The following is a 12,873-nucleotide window of genomic DNA, read 5'->3' as shown; positions in this document are numbered from 1 at the left end:
ATAAGTAATGGGGGGGGGGGGGCGGGAGGAGGATGGGAAGGGGAAACAAAGGAGGAGGCTACAATGCTTGTTAAGAAATGTACTCATTATCTTGCCCATGTAATTGTAACCCCTCTGTACAGTATTTTCACAATTAAAAAAAAAAAAAAAGTAATGCAACTGCTTTAGAAAACCTTTGGTTGGTTTAGCAGTGCCACTTCTAGATCCATTCCAAAAGGAAAAAAACTGAATGCAGGAACTTGAATGCTTATATAATGGTCTTTATAGCAGTATTATTCACAATAGCTGAACTTAGGAACCAATCAAATTTTTAATAAACACATTTTCTTATATGGAATATTCAGTCATAAGGAAATCAAAATCTGAGTTGTGCTTTACTATGAATGAATCTTGAAAACAATATGGTAAGGAAAAAAACAGACACATCATACAACTATTGAATTTTCCTATAATAATCTACTTCATGGACTGGGAGAGTAACCAAGAGGTAGAGTAACTGCTTGGTTTTTGTGAGGTCCTAGGCTATAGCCGCAGTATCACAAAAGAAACAAACAAGAATGACAACAAAAAAAGGTAATTACAATGGGTAAATTTACAGACAGACAATAGAATAGTGATTACCAATGGGGTAAAGCTTCTCGTTGAGATGAAATTCTGAAAATGGATAATGCTGATAGTTACACAACATTGTGAATAATCGTGACACTGATGTGAATATTTAAAATGGCCACTTTTATATGTAGTTCACTCTATTAATCAAAAAATCATTCTGTAAATCAGTTAAAGTTTGTTTAGGTCTAGAGGAGAGTGTATGTCAGAAGAGCTTTGGTTTGATTACTATTCATTTGAATTCATGTAAACAGATATGCATGTAGTACTTATTATGGCAAACCAAGAAATAGTGGAGTATATTGCACTTGAGATTAATGTTCATATAGAATAATGAAAATTCACTACTGGGAAAATTGGATTTTTTGTTTTTTGTTTTTGTTTTTTTTTTAGTCGGTCGTGGGGCCCAAACTCTGGGCGTGGGCGCTGTCCCTCAGCTTTTCAGCTCAAGGCTAGCATTCTGCCACTTGAGCCACAGCGCCATTTCCAGCTTATGTGGTGGTGAGGAATTGAACCCAGGGCCTCATGCATGCAAGACAAGCACTCTACCACTGAGCCCCACCTTCCCAGCCCCATTGGATGTATTTTATTTAGCCAGCCTCAAAAGGTCTGCTGATACTAATTTGTAGCATTCTACTGGAATAACTTAGTGTTTATCCTGAGCTTTATTCAAGTGATCTACCAATGATTGAGATTAGACTATATTTGCATATAATGCAAAGGCAAATATACAATACCTTGATAAATGTCAAGGTTGGATGTCAGAATCAGAATCTTTTTAATGTTAACAGACTGGAAATATCTGTTGAAGTGATGTAAATTAATATGAATAACAAAAATGATACGAATTTAATTTCAAGAAAAGATAGGTTAATATGTGTTACATCTTTAAATACATTGTCCATTGTTTTTCTCACTACAGTAATACTAATAATTTGTCTTCAGTACTTCAGGGAAAAAAGAGCCATTTTAATTCTCAAAGGCAATGAAGTGTAAAATATATTTCTCAGGAAATGTATATTTATTTATCTGATTTTTATTAACATATTAATTACACAAAGGTACCTTATTATATTTCCATACATGCATATAATTTACTTTGGATAAATTCACACCTTGTGTTCTTTCTTGTGCCCTTGTCACTCCGTGTGTGTGTGTGTGTGTGTGTGTGTGTGTGTGTGTGTGTGTGTGTGTGTGTGTGCATGCACAAGGACTTGAACTCAGGACCTTATGCTCTCACTTGGCTTTTTTGCTTAAGGCTAGTGTTCTACAGCTTTAGCTACTCCCCCATTTGCTCTTTTTTTTTTTTTTAAGCAATTTTAATGAGTTACATTCTTTTCATAAATGCATATAAAGTACTTGGATCAATCAGACACACACCTCATCTTCTCCATGAATCCTCTCCCAAACAGTTCTAATTTTATACTGTTCATATGACTGGGGGAGTTGTTTTTGTGCTCATACTGGCGCTTAAGCTCAGGCTTTGTTGCTTTTTTTTGTTTGTTCGTTTTGTCATTCATGGGGCTTGAATTCTGGTGCTGTCCCTCAGAACTTCTACTCGAGGCTAGCACTCTACCACTCTACCACTTGAGCCTCAGCGCCACTTCTGGTGGTTAATTGGAGATGAGTCTCACAAACTTTCTTTCCCCAGGCTGGCTTTTAACCACAATCCTTAGATCTCAGCCTCCTGAGTAGCTAGGATTACAGGCATGAGCCATTGACGTCCGGCTCTCATTAGGCTTTTTCCACTTACAGCTGGTACTCTACCACTTGAGCCATGCTTCCAGTTCCCACTTTCTTGGTTAATTGGAGATAGATTCTTGCAGATTTGCCTGCCTGGGCTGGCTTCCAACAGTGATCTTCAAGTGTAAGCCTTCTGAGTAGCTAAGATTACAGGCATGAGCCACTGGCACCCAGCTAGATTCTGTTTAGTTTATCTTCTACTTTCCCCCTCAAAAATGAGTTCAGATCTTGTGTTTAGTGTTTACAAAGTGTCAACAGTTGACATCAAGCACATTTGAATTTATTTTCCACTTTATCTACCTTCCCTTTTCAGAGTATTGTATACTACTAATGATGACTTCAATCTGTTCTCATAGCCTCAGTATTTAAAAAATAAAAACCCTCATCAAGCCCTAGTGGCTCATGCCTATAATGCTAGCTACTTAGAAGCTGAGATTTGAGGATTGTGATCAAAGCCACCTCAGGTAAGAAAGTCTGCTAGAGGCTTATCTCTAATTTACCATCAGAAAAGCTAGAAGTTGGGCTGGGAATTTGGCTTAGTGGTAGAGTGCTTGCCTAGCCTGTATGAAACCCTGGGGTCAATTCCTCAATACCACATAAAAAGAAAAAGCCAGAAGTGGTACTGTGGCTCAACTGGTAGAGTGATAGCCTTAAACAAAAAAATAAAAGCTCAGGGACAGTGTCCAGGCCCTGTGTAGAGCTGTGGCTCAAGTGGTAAAGCTCTAACCTTGAGCAAAAAACCAGAGACAGCACCCAAACCCTGAGTTTAATCACCAGCACATACAAAAATAAATCATTGAGCCGTATTTGGGAGACTAGGCAACAAGATTGAGGTTTAAAATCTCTCGTAGTCTACATACTAATACTTAGTTTCACAAACACACTCCTTGATCAGTGAATCCTGTGAGATAATGAATAACTTAAGCCAGGCACTGAGGGCTCACACCTGTAATCCTGGCTACTCAGGAGGCTGAGATCTGAGGATAGTGGTTCAAAGCCAGCCTGGGCAGAAAAATCCATGAGATTCTCATCTCCTTACTATCCAAAAACCAGAAGTGGTGCTGTGGCTCAAAGTGGTAGAGTACTAGCCTTGAGTGAAAAGCTCAGGGACAGTGTCTGCTCTGAGTTCGGGCCCTACGTACAACAAGGAGAAGAGGAGGAGGAAAAGGAAGAGGAAGAAGAAAGAAGAGGAAGAAGGGGAGGGGGAGAGGAGGGAAAGAAATAAATTAAACCAGAGGTTACTTCCCTCCCATTTAACTGCTTAGAGAAACCATGCCACAGTATAAGAAGGATAACCCAAGTAGAGCCTAAAAGTCTTTGAATTGAGGAGATAGAGCTAAAAGTTCAGACTCTTAAGAAGTTAAAAAAGCAAAAAAGAACCAGAGGAGCTCCATAGAACACAGATTTCTAGAGAATCCCATTTACATCTTCATTAACTACTAATAGTTATATATTTATCAAGAAACTAATATAGACAAAAGAACCATATGATTGATTTGAATCTTCAGAGAGCAAATGAGACATGTCACCATTCCTGTTCCAGTAGCTACAGTTAATAGTGTAGTAATTCCTGGAAGTTAAGAGAGTATTGGGAACAGTTTTGTCCCATTAATGAGACAAAATTCCAATCTTTTTTTTTGGTTCCAGTCGTGGGGCCTGAACTCTGGGCCTGGGCACTGTCCCTCAGGTCTTCAGCTCAAGGCTAGCGCTCTACCACTTGAGCCACAGTGCCACTTACAGCTTTTTTCTTTTTGCTTATGTGGTGCTGAGGAATTGAACTCAGGGCTTCATGCATGCAAGGCAAGCGCTCTACCACTGAGCCACCTTCCCAGCCCCCAAAATTCCAATCTTAGAAGCAGTTCTCTTCCTTCTTATCAATAATATTCTAACATAATTGACAACTTTTATGAAATGGGCAAATTTCTTGAAACACATGAATTTTTTTATTTTATTTTTATTTTTTATTTTTTGCAGTCATGGGACCTGACCTCTGGAGCCTGGGTGCTCTCCCTCAGCTCTTCAGCTCAAGGCTAGCACTCTACCACTTGAGCCACAGTGCCACTTCTGGCTTTTTCTGCTTATATGGTGCTGAGGAATCGAACCCAGAGACTCATGCTTGCAAGGCAAGCACTCTACCACTGAGCCTCCTTCCCAGCCCATGAAAGACATGAAATATTAAGGAATGCTTAAGAACAAGTAAAAATGAGCTATTCAGTTTTGTATTTAAAACTCTTCCCACAAAGAAAACTCAGGGCCCAGTTGCTTCAGTGTTTATTTTGGCCACACATTTTTAAAAGACCTAATTCCAGTTCTATACAAATTGCCTACAAAATTGAAGGGGGACACACTACCCAACTTATTCTAGAGATCAGCCTTACCTGAATACTACAACCAAAGTATTACAAGAAAGCTATAGACCAATATCCTTCATAAATATAGATACAAACGTTCTTAAATAATAAATTGTTTTCTACAGCAACTCTATTATTGTACTTCTCTATCGGTAATAAACATGGATTCTAACTTCTCCCTGTGTGTCAAACACACATATATAATAACAATCCTAATTGGCAGGTGAATCTGTGTGGCTTTTATTGGTGTCTTTTGTGGGAGGCAGGGTCGCTGAGAATAAACCAGGGCCTTGTATCTGCTAGGCAAGTTCTCTACCAATGAGGTATACCCTAAGTCCTACATGGTTAGCTTTTAACTGAAATTCAGACTTGCATATATGGCAAATTTCTGTTTCCTTAATTAAAAATCTTTGGTAAGCCAAGCATAATGGTTGATACCTGTAATCCAAGAATTTGGGACATAGAGATAGTAGGATCGAAGTTCAAGGCTAACATGGGCAAAAGATAGTGAGACCAAGTGGTGACAAAGATACAAGACCATATCTGGGAAAGAAACTTGAAAGAGCTAGAGGTATAGCTCAAGTCTTAGAGCACTTACCTAGCAAGCACCTGTTCAAATCCTAGCATCACAAAAGAAAACAATCCTTTGCTAACCTTGTTACATGTTTTATTATACATTTTACCTCATCAGTAATCCTTACTTACGTAGTTTTAAATTTTCTACAGCATATGAACTTGTTTTTCCTTTATAAATACTAGAGTTTTAATTCGGACCCTGCTACTTACTAGGTAGCTGCCCTACCTCTTGAACTACCCACCTTCGGTTTTGCCACTATACGAAACCTTATACTGTATATAAAAGTTACATTGTGATTTAAATTTGTTTCTGGCAGATTCAAAGTTTAAACCATTTCTCTTCAATAACTATTTGCTAGGTGAACTTCCGTGGAGTCAGCTTAATAACAGACATCTGCATATAGGTATATACATTACATCCATTAATACCTCCTAATGCAAAAGACTTGATAGTCAGATATAAGTAACTTGATTATTCTTGTGGTTTTTTTTTAAATTTTTGCTAACTTAAGAAGTTTTTGCAAAAATGTTACTTTGAAAAATTTTCCTTAGCCAGGCGTCAGTGGCTCACACCTGTAATCCTAGCTTCTCAGCAGGCTGAGATCTGAGGATTGCAGTTCAAAGCCAGCCCAGGCAGGAAAGTTTGTGAGACTCTTTTCTCCAGTTAACCATCAAAAAACCAGAAGTGGCTCTGTGGCTCAAGTGGTAGAGCGCTAGCCTTGAGCTGAAGAACTTATGAACAGTGGCCAGGCCAAGAGTTTAAACCCCACAACTAACCAAAAAACAAAACAAAACGTTGTTCCTTTCCTCACTTTTTTCTTTTCTTTTCTTTTCTTTTTTTTTTGCAGTAATGGGATTTGAACTCAGGACCTTATGCTTTCTGTGCTGACACTCAGCACTTATGCCTTTTTTGCTTTATTTTTGGGACAGAATCTCATATTTTATGCCATTTGTTATTTGTAACATACAAAAAAAAATACAAAGCCATACAAATGATTGGTGCAGGCAGCTTATGAAAAACATCTGTGTCTGTCCTATCATGTGTCAAATAATTTCATTGGCCTTATACAGTCTTAGGGATGGATGTTCCCCAGCTTTGAGAAGTGACTACAAGTTCAGAAAATTAAGGCACAGATAAAACCAGACTGTGGGAAAGATGTTTGAATGTACTCTGTCCTTACTTATATCAGGGATTCTGCTGATCTCAGCAGGGTTTTACCATAGGGAGGATCATTTTGTTTTGCTGCTGCCTGGCATGTAGAACCACTAAATGGAGTTACTCTTGATATACCATGTAAAACTATTCTCATTACACTCCTAATCGCTTCATAATTAACCTGGAAGGATTAAGTATACTCAACTTTGCCTTAGGATGTTTAACTCTCAAATAAGGTCAATTATCTCATGCTTTGTCAAGAGTTAATAATTCCACAGTGAGGGGTCACATCACCTATACAGTGTACGTGGGTTTAATAAAATACTTCAGCCAAATTATTTCATGTGAATTGTGAATGATACATTTTGAATAAAACTCCCCTCAAATACCTAGTGTTTTGAATCTCCCAGATCATTTCAATTTAGGAAGATAATCCATATGCTCTGCTTTATCAATTCTTTTGATAGCTATATACACATTTCCCTTTAGGAAAGCCCATTTTAAACCCATTGACTTCACACTGTATTCAGTACATTAAAAATTTCTACTTCAGGAAAATTGAAAATGCTTTTCTTTCCGAAGTGGCCATTTAATAGTTTTAAATATGTCTGGTTTACCAATAAACAGATTTCTGCAGCTTATTGTGGTTATTTCTGTTGAATAGCTACTCAGTCATATTTATGTAGTGATGAATATAAAATGGCCAAAAACAAGAATGTTGCTTGACACATTATATAGACCAGTTCTGGGGCTTGAGCTGCAGGCCGGGGCATTGTTATTTTGTTATTTTGTTTTCTCAGGAATAATACTTTACCACTTGAGCCACATCTCTGCTTCTGGCTTTTTTGTGGCCTTCAGTAATGATCCTTAGATCTCAGTGTCCTAAGTAGCTAGTTACAGGTGTGAGCCACCCACAGTACCCTGCGCATCAGAACATGGTGAAAGAAATATAAAACTGGATTTAGGAATTTTAATGCATGTCTTTTAAGCCTGAATAATGGACTGTATTGATTCATAAGTTCTTACATTCTTTTTTGTAAACAAAACCAATTGGAATATGCTGACTTTTTCTTCTCCTACATATTCTACTACAGTTGGGAGAATTTTTTTTAATTTGTGGTTTTTGTTTTGTTTTTTAATGGTAGTGTTGTTTTGTCTCAAGGCCTCACACTTGCTAGTCAGTCTACCACTGAGCCATACCTCCAGACCTTTGTTTTACTGGTTATACTGATTTTGCCTTGGATTATGAGTTGCCAATTTAGAAAAGCAGTTTGTTCTGCACTTAAACATTATTGAAGTGATATTTCAGTTTCTATACTCTGGTAAATAGAAATCATTTGTTTGTTTGTTTGTTTTTGCCAGTCCTGGGACTTGACCTCAGAGCCTGGACACTGTCCACTTCTGGCTTTTACTGCTTATGTGGTACTGAGAAATCAAACTCAGGGCTTCATGCATACTCTACCACCAAGCGACATTCCCAGCCCCTCGTTTGCTATTTAATTTATGGCCTGATAAAGGAGGTACATAATCATGAAGGTGGTTTTCCCGGGACAAAGGTTATCCTCCAGATGTGCGGATTCCTAAAATTTCTCCAAATTCAAGAAACTTGAGATAGGTTCTTAATTATATGTCCAAACTGGCTTAGACAATGATCCTCCTACTTACACTTCTCCTGTACCTGGAGCAAGAGATACTCATCTGAGTACCTTGACACTCAAGTTTTTATTGTTGAGATTAGGCTTTCATCCAGGCTGGTCTTAAACCTCTATTTTACCAATCTCTGCCTCCTAAGATTACAGGTGTGAACCACTATACCTGGCTACTGATAAGCAAAAACTGCACATTTATATTTCAGTAGGAAGAGTACAATTTTTGGAACCTTGTTTTGGGGTTTGGTTTTGGATTTCTTGATGACTTTCAAAACACTGAAAATGGGAGCCAAGAAGCTGAAATTCATGAACAGTAGGGAGATAATTGAAAATACATTAAGTAGGTTTTATAGTTAAGTATATTAACATGAAATTCTTAGTCTTGTTTTTTTTTTTATTAGGATCATATAAAATGTTGACATTTAGAAAAAGCTTCTTCTCTTTCTGATCAAGATCCAGTCTAGAATCCCATAGTGCATTTAGTTATGAGTTGTTTCTTCAGTCTCATTAACCTGGGACAGTTCCTTAGTATTTTTTTCTTTTTTGACTTCACAATTTTGAAGCATATGTGGTTGGTGTTTGTAGAATGTTCTTTACCATAGGATTGACTAATATTTCCTCATTGATTAATGTATTTTTATAAGAATACCAGAGAAATGTCCAGGTGCCGGTGGCTCATGCCTGTAATCCTAGCTACTCAGAGGCTGAGATGACCAGAAAACCTGAAGTGGCACTGTGGCTCAAGTGTTAGAGTGCTAACCTTGAGCTGAAGAGCTGAGGCACAGTACCCAGGCCCAGAGTTCAAGCCCCACAACTGACCCCTCCACTCAAAAAAATCCAGAGAAATATTTGTCTTTTTATGCATTATATTAGTATTTCAATGTGTCTCAATTCTGTTGATATTAGCTAAAATTACCTGGTTAAGAAATTGGCTCAATTTTTTTCACTATAAGGTTGTTCTTTCTGGCTGTGATACTTGCTTATATCTCAGCTACTCAAAAGGAGAGACAGAGTTGGACACTGGTGGCTCACACCTGTAATCCTAGCAACTCAGGAGGCTGAGATCTGAGGATCACAGTTCAAAACCAGCTGAGGCAGGAAAGTACATGAGACTTATCTCCAGTCAGCCACCAGAAAACTGGAAGTGGAGCTGTGGCTCAAAGTGGTAGAGCTAATTTTGAGCAGAAAAGCTCAGGGACAGGCTCTTGAGTTCAAGACCCATGGCCAAAATAAAAGGAAAGACAAAAAGATCTTCATGAGTCCAGGAATTCAAGGCCAGCCTGGACAACACAATAAGATAATACAAGAAGGAGGGAAGAAATAAATGTATTATTCTATATATACATCTCTATAGAACCCACAAGGTTTTTAATATAGACAAACATTTGTTCAAATCTGAAATACATATAAATAGTTCCAGCATTGAAACTGTCCTTGGGGAGAAATGTGTGTGTTCTTTACATGTGAGGAGAACATAAATTATTAGTGGCCATAAATTATTAGCAGCTAGAGCATAGTCTGTGGTAGGTAGCCTCTAAAATGACGTCCGATAATCTCTTCCTCCATGCTGTTTTGTAGTACTCCTTCCGGAGTCATCAGCTGAATATAGTAACTTTTCTTGTAATATATAATATACAACAAAAATAATGTCATTCCCAAAATCAAAAAATTACAAAAAATACTATATGTTTCATTTGCCTTTTCTTTGTCTTTCTTGGAGTCCTTGCTCTGAAGGAAGCCATTTTCCTTGTCTTGAGCAGCCCATTGATGAGACCCAAATAGCAAAGAACTGAAGGCCCCCAGTTAGTAGCTGAAGCCGTGAGGGTTGCAACATCTACACCAGTGCTCCTTTGTCACACATGAGGTGCCTTCAGCTCAGCCTGTACCTTGACCTCGGCTTTGTGAGAGATCTTCAATCACCCAGCTAAGCTCTGCCTTGATTTTTACTTACATAAAGTAGGTGATAAGTCTGTGTATAGTTTTTAAGTCACTCACTTTTAGGGTAATTTGTCATAGAAAAATGTGTCTCTTATGGGTACCCATGGCTCATGCCTGTGATCCTAGTTACCCAGAAGGCTGATGAGATCTGAGGATCACAGTTCAAAGCCAGCCTGGGCAGGAAACTCCATGAGACTTTCATGGACTAACGTGGAGCTGTGGTTCAAGTGGTAATATGGTAGCCTTGAACAACAAAGCTGAGGGACAGCTCCCAGCCCTGCAACATACACACACACACACACACACACACACACACACACACACACACACACACACACACACACACACACACACACACACACACACACACACACACACACACACACAGTATAACTAAATGTACTATAGAAAAGAAATTTGCTAATCAGATTTCAATTGTTTTTGGTATTTCTTTTTGTCTTTAGCATTGGACTATATTGTTAAAATAATGTTCTTGTTACTTTATCTTTTTTTTTTTTTTTTTTTGGGTGCAGTCGTGGGGCCTGAACTCTGGGACTAGGTGCTGTCCCTCAGCTCTTCAGCTCAAGGCTAGCACTCTACCACTTGAGCCACAGCGCCACTTCTGGCTTTTTTTTTTTTCTGCTTATGTAGTGCTGAGGAATCGAACCCAGGGCCTCATGCATGCAAGGCAAGCACTCTACCACTGAGCCACCTTCCCAGCCCCTACTTTTTTTTTTTTTTTTTTTTGTCACTCATACTACTACTTTTTTACTGTGAGAAATATTCTATGGTTCTAAATATCATGAATGCTAAAAGGTTTAGAGGTATTGTGCCCTCTTCATTCATCTACCCTTTTCTCTATTCTCTCATTCTCTCATTCTTGTTTCTTAATCTCATTTGTATTAAATTCTCATCTATATTCTTTATTTCATGAAAGACAACATGCTATAAGCTTTCTTCTTAGTTTTATTTTAATTAAGTACATCTTAAAAATCATTTCATAACATCTCATAGTGCACTCTTCATTTTTTAATAGCTGGATGGCTCTGAATTGTGTGAATGTAATGTAGTTTAGCCACTATGTGTAGGCATTTATGTTGTTCCCAGAATTTTTCAGTTAAAAGCAAGCATTCAGTATTCAAAATATTATGCATGTTTTTGTCATTGGAGGTATTTCTTAAGGATAAATTTCTATAAGAATGTCGGGTCAAAGGAAAGTTTTATGTATATAGTTTTGTTGGATATTGCCAAATTCCTCTCCAAAAGAGTCATAAATGTTTTCATTCCCAGCAGCAATGTATATAGAATGTCTGCTTCTAATTTTTTTTCCAGTGCTTGAAAATAGTACCCAGGGCCTTGCACCTACCAGGCAAGCACTTTTCACTGAGCTACACCCCTGTCTCCTCTACAGAATTGGTTTTTAATGTTTTTTGTTGTTTTTTTTTTTGTTGGTCCTAGGGCTTGAACTCCAGGCCTGGGAACTATCCTTGAGCTTTTTTGCTCAAGGCTAGGGTTCTACCACTTTGATTGAATCACAGCTCCATTTCTGGACCTCAGCCTCTTGAGTGAGTCACCAGCGCCTCACGTGATTTTTTTTTTTTTTTTTTTTTTGGTGGTGGGGGGCCGGTCGTGGGGCTTGAACTCTGGGCCTGGGCTCTGTCCCTGCGCTCTTCATCTCAAGGCGAGCACTCTACTGCTTGAGCCACAGTGCCACTTCCGGTTTTCTAGTGGTTTATTGGAGATAAGAGTCTCATGGACTTTCCTGCCACGGCTAGCTTTGAACCGTGATTCTCAGATCTCAGCCTCCTGAGTAGCTAGTATTACAGGCGTGAGTCCCGGCCCTCACGTGGTTTAATGGTTTAATATTCAGTTATCCACTCATAAGATATTGCCATTAAATAGAATTCATTATAATGGCTTTATTTCAAAACCTTAGCTGCTGCAAGAATTCAACTATAATAGGACTATAGCTTTTAATCCCTACCACTTAATTCATTTTAGCAAAGTAAAAATAATTCAAGAAATAAAATGTGATCATTGTCTAAAGTATAGATTTTAAGAACTCATCCATTTCCTTTTAGCGTCATTCATTGGAAAGATTCAAGAACATAAATGAATAGCCATTATATATGTTTTAGTTTTATTTTTCTAGCCCTACATTTTTATTTTTATCTTCCACTTCTTCCCATGATTATACCATGCTCATTTTTTTTCTTTTCATATGCCAATTCTTCTATCTATCCTAACTTTCTTTAGTTCATCTGGCAGAAATCCTACTCATCATCATGACTTCCTTCAGATATTTCCTGCCTCCTTTTCTTCTCCTTCCCCTGCTCTTTTTACTCAGATTCATTTGGTCAGTTGTTTTGTATGCAGTACATAAGGGGCAAAGGTACAAAGATCACAGTTGCAGCCAGCCCTGGGCAAAACATGAGATCCTATCTGAAAAATGATCTGGGTATATGGCTCAAGTGGTAGAGTGCTTGCCTAGCAAATATCACCAAAAAGAAAGAAGGAAGGAAGGGAAAAAAACCAGGAAATGAATGGATGAATTTTACCTTTGGTAGATTTTTTTTCAACTTTTGCAAATTGTATAGATTACTTACCATTACAAATAGGATTATCACTTGATCACCACTTTTAATTTTAGTAATACATATTTCTTAAGATTTTATTTTTAAAATATTTATATTTACATTAGACTACTATGAAATATTTAAAGTATTTCAGGTAATAAATTACAGATTTATGTTTTGACAGGTTTATATAGTATATAAGGCAAAATAAAATTTAACCTATAGCTAAATAAGCTTTGAATGTTCTGTTCACTATGGAACTATATCTTCTTTTT

General features: G+C 37.8%; 1 protein-coding gene across 2 annotated transcripts in view; it reads left to right on the top strand.

Moving 5' to 3' along the window:
• The window catches only part of Adk (adenosine kinase), a 411,200-nt gene that overhangs the window by 259,518 nt on the left and 138,809 nt on the right, over positions 1-12,873 (top strand). The gene's annotated exons all lie outside the window — the stretch shown is intronic.

This window comes from Dipodomys spectabilis, unplaced genomic scaffold (genome assembly GCF_019054845.1).
Source record: "Dipodomys spectabilis isolate Male_0828 unplaced genomic scaffold, ASM1905484v1 ptg000136l, whole genome shotgun sequence".
NCBI classification, from domain to species: domain Eukaryota; kingdom Metazoa; phylum Chordata; class Mammalia; order Rodentia; family Heteromyidae; genus Dipodomys; species Dipodomys spectabilis.
The sequence above is the reverse complement of the archived record's forward strand: the minus strand, read 5'-3'. Positions and strand labels throughout refer to the sequence as shown.